Here is a 14,831-nt window from a genome sequence, read left to right as displayed (position 1 = left end):
CCTACAGCAAACAAGAAACCAACTCGCGCAAGATTCAGCATCATACCCACGCCCAGCAGCGAACGAAGGGTCAAGCACAGATAGAGAGCAGTCTAAGACCAGTAACCAAGTTCAATAGTTAAAGTTGAAACACCCCTAAGACAAGTTGCCAAACATCAAAGAAACTACCCGTGTTTGCAGAACTGCCGGAAGCTCAAACACCGGTAACCACGAACAGTCACACCTGCAAGAGCATGTGCAGGAAAGATTAGATTAGGCGACAGTATAAACCGGATAAAAACCTTCTGAAAAGGCGAGCAGACAAAAGGCGATGGCGCCCTACCTGTTCGAAGAACCATAGCTTCCAGCCGACCCCGAGAGGACCCCTGCTCACGAAGGAGCCACTACATTAGGAATAGGTAAAGAAGGATACAAAAACAAATTCCGGCATAGAACCCAAAAACTTACCGAATAAGCATGCAGAGATTCCAACTGAGGACGCCGCCATCGAGTTATCAAGGACCGTGAAGAGAAGCCGAACCAGTGTCGGAAGCAAACAGTAGCCACAGGGGCGGACATTGTCAACAGAAGAAAATTGAAATCATACACAGGGTACAAACAACATATACAGAGATGGGGACCCTCTAAGAAAAAAAAAAACGAAAACTCAAACCACAGTAACGTTCGACATGCAAGCCGAGAAATAGCGCCATTCAGACTTACCAAATTATTTATAAAACGCCGGAGGAACAGGGCCATATCAGACCAGACAGCAACGACTGAAGCTAAGAGGGTAACCAGGAGTCATAACAGTCGAACCGAGCAAACAAGTAACAGGAAACCGCACCCAGAGAAAAACCGCCGAGTTACAGAGCTTGCAGAGTGAAAGACTAAGCGAAATAACAAGAATGAGGTAGGCGCGAAAGGATGAAAACCCCAAACCGTGAACGGATTCGTGGGATCCCGAGGAGGACAGAAGTTCAAAGGACAGAGTGTTAAGGTACAACCCTCATAAAACAAAATCCATACGGCACCGATTGCAAATCAACCCACATAACTATCCAACAGATCCACAACATTATTATATTCACCACGGTTGTTTACACCTCAACACTTCAGCGGCGGGACCACGTGGGCTGGCCCCATCACTTAATGTTGTAGGGACTGGAACTGTTCATCTAGACAATGGTCAGTTTAATGATGTATTATGTGTTCCAACCTTATCATGCAACCTTCTATCTGTATATCAGATAACTCATTCAGGTGAAGGTAAAATCGTTGAATTTTCACCTCATGATGTTGTAATCAAGGACTTAAGAGATCCTAAACAGATTTTGGCTACTAGCATTGCTGATGATTCTACAAGGTTGTATAAGTTTCACAACTTTGGGTCATCAAATCTTCCCTCAGTATTTGTTGCTCATAACGATGAAGTGAGCAAACTTTGGCATGAGCGATTTGGTCACTTAAACTATCGCTCCCTTCAGCATCTATGTAAAGAAAATATGGTGACAGGTCTTCCTATGGTATCTTGCAGAGATGGTGTTTGTTCCGGATGTGTACTGGGAAAACATCATCGAGACAGTTTTGAAAAGCATGCCTCTTGGCACGCCTCAGCCCCTTTACATCTTGTGCATAGCGATTTATGTGGTCCACTTCCAGTTGTGTCATTCTCTGGCTGCAAGTATTTCTTAACTTTCATTGATGATTTCTCCAGACGCACTTGGGTATGCTTCTTAAAACTCAAGAGTGAAGTATTTAACACTTTTTTGGCCTTCAAGGCCTTTGTTGAAAAACAATCTGGACATCAAATTCTTAAGTTAAGATCTAATAATGGCGGAGAATATGTTAAAAACACATTCATTAACTATTGCACTGAGAATGGAATTCAAATGCAACATAATGTTCCATATACTCCACAACAAAATGGTGTAGCTGAAAGGAAGAATCACACCTTAAAGGAAATGGCTAATTATATGCTACAATCTAAAGGACTTGGTCTTAGTTTTTGGGCAGAAGCAATTAACTGTGCAAATTACATAATAAATCGCACTCCTACTAAGGCTTTAAAGAATATCACTCCAGAAGAAGCATGGAGCTCAATCAAACCAGATGTAAGTCACTTTCGTGTTTTTGGAAGTGAAGCGTGGGCCCATATTCCAGATGAAAAGCATAAATCTTTAGAACCTAAGAGTGAAAAATGTACTTTTGTTGGATATTCTGAAGATGTCAAAGGCTATAGACTTATTCCATTTAAGTCCAAAAATGTTATCATTAGAAGAGATGTAAAATTTGATGAAAATATATCGGCCTGTGAGCCTAGTCCGGCGGATGTGCTTCCTCTCCCTATCTCTTCTACCTTTGAAAACATTTCTTCTTCAGATGATGAAAGTGAGGATGACAATCCTCCCCCACCATCTCAGGATCCTCCTTCAGCTCCTGAGCTTCCAAAATGGGTTCGTGCTACTCGAGATGCAGCAGGTGATCTTTCCAGTGATCCTACAGATCAGCGACGTACACGTTCTCAGTTCGAGAGAGCCTCTTCTTTACTGGCTCAAGCTCTAGTAAATTATGATCCTGACACCTTTGTAGAAGCTTCAGGCCATCCAGATTTGGAAGCAACTATGAATGAAGAATATCATTCATTTTTGGCAAATGATACATGGGATCTTGTTCCTCTACCAAAGGGATGAAAATTTGTTAGATGCAAATGGGTTTACAGAACCAAGTATGGACCAGATGGGAAAGTTGATAAACATAAAGCTCGTCTTGTTGCTAAGGGTTTTTTACAGGTTGAAGGCATTGACTACACTGAAACCTTCTCCCCTGTTGCCAAAATGAACTCTATCCACCTTGTTCTTTCCCTTGCTGCCTCTTTCAAATGGGAAGTCCATGAGATGGATGTTAAATCTCCCTTCTTGCATGGAGACTTGCATGAAGAAATCTATATGGAACAACCCATTGGCTTCATACAAACAGACTCCAGCCTTGTATGTCGACTTAAGAAATCCCTTTATGGTCTCAAGCAAGCTCCTCGGGCTTGGTATGCCAAAATGGATAGCTTTCTTTTAGAATCTGGCTTTTCTAGGTGTCATTCTAACAATACTGTCTACACCAAGAAAGTGGGCAACTCTCTTATCATCCTTGTTCTTTATGTTGATGATCTTATCCTTACTGGTAGTGATCCCAACCTTATAAACCATGTGAAGTCTAGCCTTAAAAGGAAATTTGAAATGACAGACTTAGGACACTTACACTACTTTCTCGGTCTTCAAGTCTTGCAATCCAAGGAGGGTACTTCCCTTTCCCAGTCCAAGTATGCTTGTGATATTCTACGTCATTTTCACATGGAAGACTGTAAGCCAGCCCCTTCTCCCTTTCAATCTGGAGTCAAACTTTCAGTCACTTGTAATTCTCCTGAAGTTGATGCTACCTTATACCGTCAACTTGTAGGAAAAATTTTGTATCTAACCCATACTCGTCCTGACCTTTCCTTTGCTGTTGGCCTTGTTGCTCGGTTCATGAAAAACCCCCGGGAAAGTCATTGGAAAGCAGCTAAAAGAATACTTCGTTATGTTCGAAGTACAGTTTAGTTTGGGATTCATTACAGTGCCGAAGCAGCTCCTCTATTGGTTGGTTTCACTGATTCCGATTGGGCTGGTGACCCTGATGATCGGAAGTCTACTGCCGGTTATGTGTTCACTCTTGGTTCAGGACCTATTACATGGGCTTGTAAGAAACAAGCTGCTATTTCTCTTTCATTAGCAGAAGCAGAGTATCATGGTGCCGTAGAAGCTAGTAAGGAAGCCTTGTGGCTTTGTCAGATCCTGTCAGAGTTTGGCTTTCAGCAGCAACATCCGACTACACTTTGGTGTGATAATCAAAGTTCCATTCAGCTATGCAAAGATCCAGTCCAACATCAGCGCAATAAACACATTGAACTGCACATGCACTTCATCAGAAAGCTCATTCATGACCATGTTCTTGAAGTGCAATATTGTTCAACAGATGATCAAGTGGCAGACATCTTTACAAAGGCTCTCACAGAGGCGAAGTTCACTAAACTTCGATTTCTGGTTGGAGTTCAGGAAGTTGTCACTAAGGGGGGATAGGCTCTAGTGCCTCCTTCCTTCTCCTATTGCGTCATATTTGTAAATCCTTCAATCCTATCCCAAGTTGTTCTTAAGGGGGGATGTTAGGATATTCCGACACATAGGAAATAGTTAAGTACAACTTGGTCTAATGTAGAGTTAGGTATAGAGTTAGGTAAAGTGTGTTTCTTTACCGTTGTACATTTTGTAACTTACAATCCAACGGTCACGATATGTAGTTATCCGACGGTTCATTCTCTCCTTGGTATTACCGACACTTGATCCGTGGCTTGACACCCGATTGGTCCATGAATTCTATTTAAAGCGCATGGAGGGTCATTTGTAGGGTAATCTGTGCATGAGAGAAACATATGTAAATTTTCATTCTTTTATTAATAAATTGCCTGAAGTGGCCGCGTTGGCTCAGGTCGTGGACTGTTTCCCTCTTTGAGGGTTTTAACCACGTCAAAATACTGGTGTATTGATCTGCGATCTGGTTGTGAGTGGTGTCCTTTTGGTGTTCTGTCTGAGGAAATTACCCTGTAAATTCCTACACTTTGAGGTATCATAGAATATGATTTTCTTCCCTCCAAAATAGTTTGGTTGGCCTAACCATAACTTGGCTAAGCTGGTTGACTGCATAACACATGTTTGGTCATGTGTTCACAAGATACAGGAGCGAACCCACCAACTGTCAGTAAACAGTGACATCCATTTCCTCACCTGAAGTGGCATCCTCTTTCCTTCAATTGGTCACTAGAGGAGTCTCCATGGGTTTGCACCTATCCATGTGAAACCTCTGAAGTTTCTCATTGGCATACTTGCCCCGAGGGACAAAAATTTCCCCATCACCTTGTCATACTTCCAATCCAAGGAAGTAGTGCATGAGAGCCATGTCCTTCATCTCGAATTATCTTGCAATGTCCTCCTTGCAAGATCTGATCAAATTCTCATCACCAGTTAGGATAACGTCAAATATGATAGAGGTTTGCATCCACTTAATTTTTTGTGAAGCCCAAACTAGTGAGATAGCTATTAATCCCGGTGTACCAAGCACGGGGTGCTTGCTTGAGACCATATTGTGCTCGCTTGTGTATGCACACATGAGACTCTCAAGAAAAAGTCTTGAAGCCTTCTAGTTGCTCAATATGCACCTCCTCCTCAATAACTCCATTAAGGAATGAAATTTTCACATCCATTTGGTGGACCTTACACCCCATCTGTGTAGCCAATGCAAGGATTGATCTGATGGATGAGTACCATTCAATAGGAGAAAAAGTCTCCTCGTAGTCAATCCCCTCCATCTGAGAGCACCCCTTGACCACAAATATGGCCTTGTACTTTTCTATTCATTCCTCTGCTGCATGCTTCACCTTATAGATCCATCTCGAACACACAACTGATTTGTCTGTTGGTCTTGGGACCACTTCCCAAACGCCATTCTCCACAATGGATTCATACCCCTCCACCATTGCATCAAACCATACTAGTTTCTCTACTTCTTCCTCGAAAGAGGATGGCCTAGTCCCTACTAGCTCAATCATTAGAGCCATGTAGGCAATGTAACAATCTGGTGACCTTCTCTACTTGATTTTATTTGAAGGAGCACCCACATTCTCCATCACATCCTACACGATTCTTTCAACTTCTTTGGTTCTCTTCCCGTCTTCTCTGGATGATTATGCTTGACTGGTTGTCTCCACTCTCTGCTCATCAAATTGTGGCTACTCCACAACATCCCGAGGTTCCTCCTTTGGAGCTAACAACTCCTCCTATAGTGGGATAAGAAGTTGCCTCTCAAGAGAGCACCACATGGATTTTCCTTCATCAAACTTGACATCCCATCACACAAATGTCATTATGAGGCATGGAAAATACACACAGTAGTTGTGGGGAGTTTCTGTGTAACCCACAAATACCCCCAACTCTGTCGTCAGCTCTAACTTCTTCCATGATTCTTTGGAGACATCGCAATAGACAGAGGCTCCAAACGTCCTGAAGTGTGACACATCTGACTTGCTCCCCAAGAAAGCCTTGTTTGGTGTGATCATGCCAAGCATCTAATGAGGAATCTTGTTATGCAAATAGACCATTGCGTTGCATGCTTCAGCGCACAAGTTCATAGGTAGGATTTGGTGATGCAACATCGCTCGTGCCTCTCCCACAATTATTTGATTCTTCCTCTCAGCCACCCCATTATGTTGTGGGTTGTGTGGTGTTGTCAAATCTCGTCGAATGCCTTCTTTTGCACATAAATTTTTGAACTCATTCGACATGTACTCTCCTCCATTATCGCTCCTGATAGCCTTCACCTTCTTTCTCATTTCTTTCTCCACGAGTGCCTTGAAATCTAAGAAGTTGGAGAAAGTATCATCCTTCTTTGACATGAAGAAGATTGATCCATATCTTGGGAGAATACTCCCAAGATCTAAAAGATTGAAATGGATCTTGAGGGGGAGGCCCCCAAGATATAAAAATTTGAAATGCCAGAAGAAAAAGACAAGAACACCAAATAAAAAAACCATAAAGAAACTATTTTTATTAAAACAGATAATAACTATAAAGGCTACATTGTGGCTAAAAATCTGTCCTCTTACAAAATGCAACTTGCTACTTATAACCTTTTTTGGTCACAATACCACGGTAAATTCCATGGGTGGGTCAATACCATGGGTGAATGAATACCATGGGTGGATGTCACTTACAATAGCATGGGTAAATTCCATGAGTGGATAAATACCATGGGATGATGAATACCAAGGGTTGATGCCACTTACAATACCATGGGTGGATGCCACTTACAATGTCATGGGTAAATTCCCTTGGTGGATGAATACCATGGGTGGATGCCATTTTCCATTCGGATCATTCCTCCCTCATTAAGGAGCAATGGTACCCATTACGTGAAGTTCCCTCCTAAGAATTATTTGTTGAATATGAAGAGCCATTGAAGAGAAGGGTTTTGTGTGGTTAACACATAACGTGATGAACAAAGATCTGAGGATAGAGATACCCTGTAATGCTTGTGACCAACTGTGATATTGACAGTGTGTGGCCTGGCAAATTGAATTCGATAAAGTTTGGGTTTGTGGATGACCAATAACCATGAGAAATAAAGATCCGAGAATAGAGATACCATGTAATGCTTGTGACCAATCTTGATACTAATAATGTGCAACCTAGCAAATGGACTTCGATGACAAGGACTTGTGTGGTTGATCCAGAACTGTGATGATGGTTGTTGATGAAGTAGCAGGTGCCTACATAGCCTCGGTGGGAACTTCTCCAAAGAACTTGAGGCATATGTTTCTATGCTGAAATTGATGAATGTGAAGCAGGTGCCTACTAAAGTGAGGTGGGAGGGCACATCTCCAAAGTGAACTTGCTCTGAATGGTGCTTCAGATTTAAAATGGGCATAACTCGGTCAATACAACTCAGAATATTTATTATAAATTATTTTTGAAACAGAATGACCATTTTGCATCTTCCCATGTGATTGAAAGCCCTACCTGGAGACTCTGGAAACTTAGATTCGCACTGCACTGTCATCACAAAAGTTCTTAAAAACAAATAGCTGATTTTAAATTAGCGATATCTCCCTCATCCAAACTCAAATTTGAACATATATATATATATATATATATATATATAGATATAGATATAGATATAGATATAGATATATATATATATATATATATATATATATATATATATATATTGGGTGATTTTTCAAGAGGAGCTCAAATTTATAATCACTTGTCTGAAATTCTACACAAAAACTGCAAAAAAATGATAGGAGAGTCATCGTCCATGAATTGTCATCAGAAACATTTACATAATATAACTAATTTTAAATCAACGATATCTCCATCATTCAGACTCCGATTCAACTGACATTTTTTTTGAATTTGGGCATTTTTTCTCAAGGAATCCAGATCTATTTTTTATTTTATAAATTTTGCACCAAAAATTTCATATCTGATTTGAAAACTTGCCACCCAAAAAAAATTCTTGCAAAAAAATGAAAAATGAAAATTCTTTCCGCTTTGCCCAAGAAAGTGCTTTGTGGAGGTCGTAGCACATTCCTAAGGTTCGGTGAATATTTCTGAAAAATTTGAAACTGAAATATGCATCAAACCCTCATTTCCATGGAATCGTAACCCGACTTTGATACCACTAATCCGAATCTTAGGGTAGGTCGCCAAGATCTAAAAAATTGAAATGGCAGAAGAAAAAGAGGAGAACACCCAATAAACGAAACCACAAAGTTTTTTTTTATTATTAAAATATATAATAACTATAAAGGCTACATTGTGGCAGACAATTTGACCTTTTACAAAATGTGACTTGTTACTTATAGCCTTTTTTTATCACAATACCACATGTAAATTCTATCGGTGGGTAAATGCCATGGGTGGATGTCACTTACAATACCATGGGTAAATTACATGAGTGGATAAATACGATGGGAGGATGAATACACAAAGGTCGATGTCACTTATGTTACCATGGGAGAATACCATGGGTGAATGAATACCATGGGTGGATGCCACTTACAATATCATTGGTAAATTCCATGGGTGGATAAATACCATGGGTGGATGAATACCATGGTTGGATGCCACTTATAATACCATGGGTAAATTCCATAGGTGAATGAATACTATGGGTGGATGAATACCATGGGTGGATGCCATTTTCCATTTGGAACAAATATCCAACACTTCCAGAAATAATCATCAATAAAGATAACAAAATACTTGTCCCTAGCAATGGATGTTGTCAAGAAAGATCCAAAAACATTAGATTGGATCCTTCCAAGGACTACATGTGCTCTGTTGTCTCGATCATGGAAAGGGGATTTTGTGTACTTCCCCAAGGTACACCCTTTGCATGTGTCCTACTGCTCTGCTACTCCTTTGGGGGGGCCTTTGGTAATATGTTGCATGATCTTCAAAGCGCCATGATGCAAATGGCCAAGTCTTCTATGCTGGAGTTCACCAACATCGAGTCTCTACAGCTTCTTCGCCTCTGTGCTTAATGTAACACAATCCTCTAGATCTAGCTTGTAGAGGTTCTTCACATGAACACCAATCTACTTCACTTGTCCCAGGGCTATGTGTCTCAAGAATTCCTTTCCTTTGCTGAAAATCACATCATAGCCATAGCATTCCAAAACTACAACAGAGAAAAGATTCTTCTTTAGACCCGGAATTAACATCACATCCTTGAGCCTGATAGGGGAGGCCAACTCCCTCTAAAAGGTGACTATACCAATCTCGATCGCAATGTATCATCCATCATCTCCCATCTCGATGTGCATCTAGATATCCTTCTCCTCCAAATCACTGAAAAAAATATTTATTCCCCTTCATATGGAACGAGGCACCGCTGTCAAGATACCACATGCTTCCCATCACTATGCTGGTCATGCATGTAATGAGAGTAAAATCAAGATCGAACTATGAAGCCAAAGCTTCACTCGCTACTCCTTATGTGACCTTCTTTCTTGTCTTCTTATGTGGACACTTCATGTCATAATGTATGAATTCATGATAGTAAAGCACTTGATTCTAGACAAGTCTTTCTTCTTGCCCCTTGACTAGATTCTGTGTTAGATTGGGATTTCTTGCATTTCCCTTTCTTTTCCTTTCCAGACAAGGCAAATTTCTCCTCATACTTGCCCTTGGATGAAATCCGATCTCTCGTATTCTGCCTTATTTCCTCTTGTACCAAATTGAACCACAAACGTTCCCAATTTGGTAGTTTTTCCCTCTCGTTCACTAAATATTGGTAGTTGTGCCAGCTCTTGGAAAGGCCTAGAAGGGCTAGGCTCACCAAATCATCCTCTTCTAAAATAACATCAACTTGACCAAGTTCATCATGACATTGTGTGAACACACTCAGGTAATGTGGAGTGGTATCATTCCTCTGCATCTTGATATTTTGAAGTTTGTCCTTAATTCCCAATTTCTTGTGGTCACTACTATTATGGAATAAATACATCAATGCTTTCCACATTGCATACAAAATCTCTTTCCCATGAATATCAGAGACAATATGGTCTTTTACTCCATCCAACATAATCCTCCTTGCCTTGGCAAGACACTTCTTCCATTCTGTTAGATCCTTAGCATCAGATGTTGTTGGTTTAGGAATATCATTATTAATGAATTCATTCAACCCATTATCCTCCTGTACTTCCTCCATGTGGTCCTTCCATGCAACATAATTTGATATTCACTCAAGGGAATACTCGAGTCTTAGTCCATTTAAATGCATCTTCTCAGTCTCAAAGAAAACTTGTAACAATGATATGAAAATTCTAATCTCCTGTAATGACAACTTCAAAATCTTCGCTCTACAGTAATTCCAGCTCTGATACCATGTAGAAATTAATGTGTAGATTCAATATTGCTCATGAAATTTAGTAAATCAGAAGAATTGAAGCTACTCTACTGATCTGCGGAAGTTAAATCACCATATAATACAAGAATCATAGACATACAAAAGGAAACATCACACATACATAGATATTTATCCTGTGGAAAGAAACTACTCAAAACACCTTACTATCTCTATTGCATTAATCAAAGAATAGAGAAGAAATGCATATGGTTTCTCAAGCTTTAACACACCCTACAAGTGTATAGTTTACTCCTCTTCCAGGCTGACTAACTCTGGCAAACACTTAGCCAAATTTCAATCCCTCCAAGCTCCTATTTCCTTGCACTATTTTTTTACGGGAAAACTAGTGTCCATTCAGCGTTGTTAGTCCCACTAAGACAAGTAGATATCTTAGAAACAAACAAACCAAAGCAACTTGTGTTTTCCTTTATGAGAGATAGATGAGAGAGAAGCAGAGAGTACCAACCTCAGTCTTTCGCTTGGCTCCTTGCTTGTTTCCTCTTTCCTTTGATAGAGCTTTCGCCACTCTTTTCTCACTTGTCCTGCTTCAAAGAACACTCGTAGAGTCAAAGCAATAGAATACCATCAAAGCATAAAGATCTATAACCATAAACAATATAGGATCAGATGTACATTAACCATACACATGCATAAACAAACACAAGATTCAGAGATATACAAGCATATGGAGGAAAACTCAAATAGTTTTATTGATAGAAGTAGTAGAAGAGAGGATTACAACCTAACTGTCTGATCCAGTGCCATCCTCCCAGCATGAAAGCCCTCTTCACCTCATGAAAATACTAGATCACCCAACAATACAATGCTTCACAGAGAAACCAACAACACTTCCTTACAAAATACAAAATTCCAGCCTCTGGATCTCTAGGATGAGGGATCCATATATATATATATATATATATATATATATATATATATATATATATATATATATATATATATATATATATATATATATTTGTATGGGGGTGAGTCAGCTTCAGGGATTTTGATTAGTCTCATTTCTCTGATAGTTCTTGGTTCCACTTGGAGATTTCATGATCTCTTACTCATCCCTGGGCGAATTCAGAGAGGCAAGTGTCAAATGAGTAGTTTCTAGAAGATTCCATGGGTTTCCACCTAGAAAATTTCCCCTGTCATTTGTCTGCTCTCACTCATCGCACCCTATAGAAGGGATTTTCAGTATGCATCACATCCTTTGTATGTAATAGGTGAGATGCATCTCACCCTTACCATGGAGCAGTCTGTATGGTCCAGTTTTGACGAGTTCTGAGCAGTTTTTCAGGGAGAAATTCTGGGAAATGATGTAATCAGTTGACCTTGTTCCTTTAGGGTATGAAACAACACTTTTATGGGTTTATAAGCCCTTGTTTTATGGACATATGTGATTGGGGTTGCAGTGACCAAATATTTCTATAACAATTATCCCCTAAAGCATGAGTTCGTAAATCTTCTGATGTCGGGTGAAATGCTTTATCATGAGGATTCGAGGTTTTTCGAAGTGGAAGGTGACCTATAATAAGATAAAATATAGTACATTATCTTCATAATATTTTCATGATCTAGCTGAGGTGGGCATTCCCATGCTCAACTTTATAAATTCATTTTCATGTACATAGGACAAACAATCGTCTGTGCGGCAGAATGATAATTCTGGTAGAGCCATCATCCCTTATCTTGGATGATTATCTGTGCAGCTGTGGAGTACACTTGATGTCTTTATTTTCCTTAATATATCACAACCCAGATGGATGAAACTAGATCTGTGGTCTTCAAACTCATTCAATTTTTTCCCGAAGTACAAGTCGATCCATGTGAAAAGATGTTCTGATGTCGAACATAGAAAGACATCGCCTGATTACTAGCCAATGATGTAAGTTGTTAACAGGCACGAGAGGAATCACTGATAATGATAATGACCCTCAAGGTACTGCAGCACAATTCACGTGGTGTGAATACATGAGTGAATGTTGAACACCACACAAAATCTTTCGGTAGAAGGCCATTGATGTAAACCTGTCGCCGGAAGTGAGAAACTTTCCATTGAGGCATGCAAGCTTCAAAGTACAGAAATGGTTGTTCCTAGGCCAACTTCTTGCATAATGAGCTGATGTCGACAGTAAGTGACCCGTCGTAGGAGGGCCTTAATGAATCCCACATCTATGACACAAAACGGAGCAAATGATTTTGTGGAGGTGAAAATGATCTGATGATACAAAGTTCAGGGTGGCGGTCATGAAAAATGGAGCGTGAAGGTATTGCAGAAGATGAGGCATTAGTTGGGCTAGTGAATTCTCTTAACAACTTCTATTGAACATATTGGCGACACTGAAATGGATGGTACAGAGGACCAATGGTGATATGACCGGTGAACGGAATAATCCAACCTGACTCAATCATGGTGATGGAGTGAAAGTGTCATGTTCAAGAGCGACCTACTACCAATAAAGTTCTTCAAGTTTTCTTCCCAATTTTTCCCCAGTCATTTCTAACGAGTACCTATTTATTTTTTTCAAGCTTGAGGAGGATAACATATGCTTGTTCTATAATTTTCCCTTCGGGCAAACCTGTCACTATGTTTTAGCGAGCCTAGCGACAGTGAAACTCGCTCTTGTCTATATTGGACAAGTTTGTCGCTATTGTTTTAACGAGCTTAACAACAAAGATAACTCGGTGCTTTTCAATTTTAGAGAGTCTGAAAAGAGACAGAAAGAAAACTCCAATAGTCCTTTTTTGTAGTATAATCCATTAAGTCTGTAAAAGGTATAAAATAATATGAAAGGGATCAGACTTTTCCGATCACTTTAGTGACCCGAAAAAGACAAGCACTCGATCTTTTTGTGTAATGATCCCTCAGGTCCAAAAAGATTAAAATATAGAGGAGGGATGGAACTTCCAATCACTTTAATGAGATGGAGAGGCCAATTGCTCGACAATCTTTTTATATTTTATGAGTCTAAAAAGAGCTTAAAAGGGACTCGTTACTTCCAAACTCTTTAAGGAGCTAGAATGCTTGACAATCTTTTCATATTTAATGAGTCTAAAAAGGGTTTAAAGGAGACTCGTTTTTTAGGAACGAATGATATTTTCGGGTAGCAACTGGTTCCAGGTAAGTTTGGAATTTTTCAATCACGACAGTGTAAAGAAGGTGGCTAACAAAATCACTCATCGCAGATGTTCCTCAAAAGGGTAAACAATCAAGTGGAGGCGTATGATGGACCAAAAAGTGGAGGTGATAGTAAGAACACGACCAAGGCTCAAAAGCTGATAGCAATGCGATCAAAAAGGTTATTTACCGAAGGTGGGTTTAGTTTTTTAATGAGCTTGAACTTTGGGGGAACATATGCTCATTCCTAGGTTTATTTTTTAACGAGCTTGAACTTCGCATAAACCTGCTCGTGGGTGGGTTCATTTTTTAATGAGCTTGAACTCTGGCGGAACATATGCTCATTGTTAGGTTTATTATTTAACGAGCTTGAACTTCGCGTAAACCTACTCGTGCTAGTCATATAATAAGGATGTCTCTCATTGGTAGGTTCAATTTTTAGGGAGCTTGCCCCATGCGAAACTTTGCGCTGGAGCTTTTTGTATGCAAGCTAGGAATGACCAACTACTGTCCTAGGGGTTAAAGAACTACTGTGGTTAGGTAGGATAGTTTCTCGATGGGAAACATCTCGTTTACTTTGTCAGTGCCATCGGGCCTTGCAAAGGTGAATGGTTGATCAGACCAATCACCTAACTTAAGCAGTTGAATTTAGTAAAAACTATGGGGTTATAGTTATGCTGGTCGCTTTTCACTTGCGTAAAAAAGGTTTTCATGCCCCCAGGTATAAAGAAAAGTAGAGTTCCCAGGTTACCATATGGAATTTCTTGCATTTGCAAGATTGTTTTGTCTGCGTAGCAAACAAAACACTTCCTTGGCTTTTTCCATCGAAATAGACAAAGGTGAATGGTGGGATATTCCAATCACATAACCTTCGATGAGGAAATCCTATTCCAGACTGATCCCATTTTCCTAAATGGACGGGTGTGTCAGATTGGTCATATCTCCTACAAGGAAACATATCTTATGTCTGGGGTTTTCCTACCGAAGCAGGCCAGGGCGCGTGCCCCCTGGGTTTTGTCACATTCACCGAATCACTCATGATCATCAGGTGGATGGACTGGAGGTCGATAAGACATTCCTTCTGAAAAAAGACCAGTTAGGGATGGCATTTGACTAGTAGCTATGTTTGAACAGGGGAATGAAAGCTGGTCAGTGAGTTAGACCATTTTGACTTCATACAGGAAACACATCACTTGAAAGAGTGAGGAAACAATAGCTCCCATGC

Source organism: Pinus tabuliformis, chromosome 8, assembly GCF_031772625.1.
Source record: "Pinus tabuliformis cultivar Carrire ecotype Pingquan chromosome 8, CPIR1, whole genome shotgun sequence".
Taxonomy (NCBI): Eukaryota; Viridiplantae; Streptophyta; class Pinopsida; order Pinales; family Pinaceae; genus Pinus; species Pinus tabuliformis.
The sequence above is the reverse complement of the archived record's forward strand: the minus strand, read 5'-3'. Positions refer to the sequence as shown.